The sequence below is a fragment of the Nannospalax galili genome, unplaced genomic scaffold (genome assembly GCF_000622305.1).
Source record: "Nannospalax galili isolate Female #2095 unplaced genomic scaffold, S.galili_v1.0 scaffold702, whole genome shotgun sequence".
Lineage (NCBI taxonomy): Eukaryota > Metazoa > Chordata > Mammalia > Rodentia > Spalacidae > Nannospalax > Nannospalax galili.
In genome coordinates this window covers 1555033-1559518 of record NW_008348657.1, presented here as the reverse complement: position 1 = coordinate 1559518, position 4486 = coordinate 1555033, and positions in this window count along the sequence as shown.

Here is a 4486-nt window from a genome sequence, read left to right as displayed (position 1 = left end):
CGCAGCCAAACCGTTCCCTGCGACACCACAAACACAAAACATGAAAGGGGGGGGGGAGGGTTAAGGGAAGAGGCGGGGGGGGGGGGGGGGGGGGGCTAAGTGGGACAAGCTAATATTTGTATCATTCACCATAAGATGGTAACTGTGTTTAAAGAGCCTGTATATAAACTCCTATGTTGGAAGGCAGACCCTCCAAACTGTGGTTACCCAAAGCCTTAATGTATTTATTTATGAAAACTTCACATTTTTTTAGGTTAAACGTGGATAAAGTACTCATCTGCCTCTGGTCATGTATCATTTTCTGAGAGGGGGGGATGTGGCTCAGTGGGTACAGTACTTGCCTAGCACACATGAAGCTTTGGGTTTGATATCAGTACCACATAAAATGGGTGTGGTGGTACAGGCCTGTAATCTCAGCACTTGGAGGGTAGAGGCATGAGGATCATAAGTTCAAGGGCATCCTTGGCAACATAGTTGAGGGCCAGTCTGGACTACATGAGACTTTTTCTCAAACAGATGACCCTTTCTTAAAACAAAAATTTTGTTGAGTTCATTATTCACAACCTGAATGAGTCCAACAAACACATACTGAAAGAAAATTGTGGATTTTCTAGCATTAAATGAATTAGAAAATAGGTTTATGGCTCTGTTTAGAATGAACAGTCATTTCATTGGTATTAGACCATATTTACAGCAAGATCTCTGATTATGTCTTGGAATACGCTAGGTTCCTTACTTTTTTAGCACAGAGACTGCTCACCAGTGCCTCCTGCACATGAGAGGGAAAGTACAATTCAGCAATTAGGACTGCTGTGTGACTGTTTCCTGGGGAGACACCAACGTCTGCTCACCCCAGACAGGGTACCAAGGACAAATCCATGTAAGGATTCCACAGAAGTCCAGCTTGGCAAACCAGTAAGTTTATTGGGGTTCCTTATAGGAGCATGGGTGACCCCTAAACAGCCACATCATCAGTCTCCAGCATGACTGTAGATGGAGCCCCTCCCCCTCAGTGAACCATCCACAATATACTCTGTCATCGCTGGAGACCATGTGCAGCTGGGGCAGAATTCTCTACAGCTGGGAAGTGTAGGGGGTGGCTAGATCTTAGGTGGGGATCTAATGACCCTCTCCATACCCTCCTGTGAAGGAATGGCAACAACCCAATCTTGAGGGTGGCTTTTGGGTACTCATAGTTTCCACAATTACCATGAAAATGGTGGTGTGCTCAGAGGACAGCATTTGTGACTTACACAAGTACAAGTTAACCTGTCCTGTGCACCTTACAGTAAGGAACTAAGATGCAGGCAGACAAATGACCTGGCTTAGCATCTCTTGCAAGTTACAGGGAAGGGAGCCAATCAGTAGCCATCAGCTTGTGACAGAACTGTTCAACCAGGACAAGAAATCAAAAGCAGAGTCTACTCACTCGTTGACCCCTGCTTAATCTGAGCTAAACTAAAGATCAGCTATCCTCAGCCCAGCTACAATGTCACTTGCAGAGCTTTGGTAAGAGCTCCAGCACCAGTCCCTAGCCCCTCAAACCAGGATTTTATTAGTAAGGGATGCCTCCTACTGCGGGAGAGAAATCAAGCCCACTTGCAGATGGGATGTGTGGGTCAGTAGGGGCATATACACCCCTGTATTTTAAAAGGCCTGGTGTTATCTATAACCACCTTTGTCCCCCAAATCACCTTAAACTGCTTTATAAAAATTCACATAGCAGGGCTGGAGAGATGGCTCAGTGGTTAAGAACACCGGTTGTTCTTGCAGAACACCTGGGTTCAAATCTCAGCACCCACATGGCAGCTAACAACTGTCCATAACTCCAGTCCCAGGGGATCCAACAGCTGCTTCTGACCTACACAGGCATTGCACAACATGGGTGCACTTACCTACATGCAGGCAATACACCCATACACTAAAAATAAAAATTAACAATCTCTTTCCTGGGAGCCCTCTGGGTCTAGTCCTGCCCTCAAATCCCTCAGCTTCCCTGGGCTGCAGAGCCGCCAGCCCCTTTCCTGGACACTGGGGCTCACTTCGACCCCGGGGCCACCACTGCTTCCTGATCCCTTGCATCCAGACAGACCCAGTTCCTTCTTGCAGTCCCCAGGAGCCCTCTGGGCCTGGCCCCGCCCTCACCTCCCTCTGCTGCCCTAGCTGCACAACCCTCCAGCCTCTTTCCTGGATACCAGGGCTGACTTCTCAGCTTCTTCATCATTTGCATCCAGACCAACCCAGTTTCTTCCTGCAGTTCCCAGGAGCCCTTGGGGGTCTCTTCCTGCCCCCATCTCCCTTTGCATCTCTGGTTGGCATGGCCACCAGCTGCCCTAGACAAGCATCTTTCCTGGGCCCTGCTCCCAGGCCAGTCCAATCCCCAAATTCCTGAAGGAATTTTTCCTGGAGGGATCCAGACCTTAGGAGAAACCCTGAGGACATCTGATCCTCATCTGACTTGGGCCTCTGTGGGAACTCCTGAAGACAAAAGCAATCTGGCCACTCCAATATAAAATCAAAAGAGAGAACTGGAAGCTTAGACGAACCAGCTTTTCATGCCCCAAAAGTAAAACACAAAGACACATAAAGTTTACAAAAAACAGACCTAAACTTGAAGGCGTGGGTCTCACACAAGAATCAGAAACTACAGAAGAATCACATGTCAAAATCACAGAGAAAAAATAACACAAAAAACCACAATAACATATCCTCACCAAATGCCAAAAGTCCTCTAGAGGAGTACAATGAGAACCCCCTAGAGATAGTGCAGGACATGGAACTCAAAAGAACAATTATAAACATGATAAAAGAATTCAGTGAATTTAAAGAACACACAGATCAAAGAACTGAAGGAAGATGGATAAACTTCTGAATGAATTCAGGAAAGAGTTAAAAATATTGTAGAATACGCAGGCTGAAATGAAGAAGGAAGTGAAACACTCAGTAAGCCAATTACAAAGGACAGGAGAAAGCCTCACCAACAGGATGAATGAAATGGAAAATAGAATTAAAAGAATATCAAAACTGGAAGATAAAGTGGATGAATTAGACCACTCAAGCAAAGATTATGAAAATTTTTTAAAAACACAAGAATGGAATATGCAGGAATTGTGTGGACACCATAAAAAGACCAAACTTACGAATCATAGGCATACAGGAAGGAGAAGAATCCCAAGATAATGGCATGGACCAGATCTTCAACAAAATCGTAGAATGAAATTTCCCAATATTAAAGACATGCCCATACAAATACAAGAAGCATATAGAACACAAAACGACCAGAAAAGAAATGCTCCATGCCACATCATAGTAAAAACACTAAACATACAGAATAAAGAGACAATACTGAAAGCTGGAAAAGAGAAGCAACAAGTCACATATAAAGGAAAACCCATCAGGATTACAGCTGACTTTTCAGTGCAAACTATGAAAGCCAGAAGAGCCTGGACCAAAGTATTCACAGTTTTAAATGACCACAGATGCTGACCCAGATTACTATACCCAGCCAAAATGTCTATTGTAGAAGAAGGGGAAAGAAAAATCTTCTATAACATAAATAGGCTGAAGGAATTCATGTCCACAAAACCAGCCCATCAGTTCTGGAAGCAATACAAAGAGCTGAAGAAAGAAATGACTACCCAAGGGGTTGTGGAAAGAAATACATTGAAGGTATAACTGTAGAAAAGTATAGCTATATCAAGAATGTAAACAGAAATTAAAATGCCAGGATTCAATGCTCATCTTTCATTAATAACTTTAAATATTAACGGACTGAACTCCTCAGTCAAAAGACATAGACTAGATGAATGGATTAAGAAACAAAACCCATCTTTCAGTTGTCTGTAAGAAACTCATCTCACTTTCAAGGACAGACACTATCTTAAGGTGAAAGGATGGAAAAAAATATACCAAGCAAATGGAACTAAGAAAAAAGCAGGCGTTGCAATTCTAGTATCTGACAAAATAGACTTTAAAGTAAAACTAATCAGAAGAGACAAAGAGGGCCACTTCATTCTGATCAAAGGAACAATAAACCAAGAAGATATTACAATCATGAACATATATTCACCAAACTCTGATGCACCCAACTTCATAAAAACAATACTACAGGACTTTAAGACCTAGATTAATCCCAGCTCATTAATAGTAGGGGACTTCAATACCCCACTGTCTCCATAAGATAGGTCAACAGGGCAGAGAGTTAACAGAGAAATATCTGAACTAAACAATACCATACATCAAATGGACTTAACAGATATCTACCAAGTATTCCACCTAAGCACCAAAGGACATACTTTCTACTCAGTACCCCATGGACCCTTCTCCAAAATCAACCATATATTGGGGCTCAGTTAACCAAAAGAAAGAGCACCTCCAAATCACAAACTCCAGAGATGAAAGGGGAAACATCACAACAAGACACCAGAAAGATATAGAACATTATAAGGGAATACTTTAAAAACCTATATGCTACTAAATTTGAAAA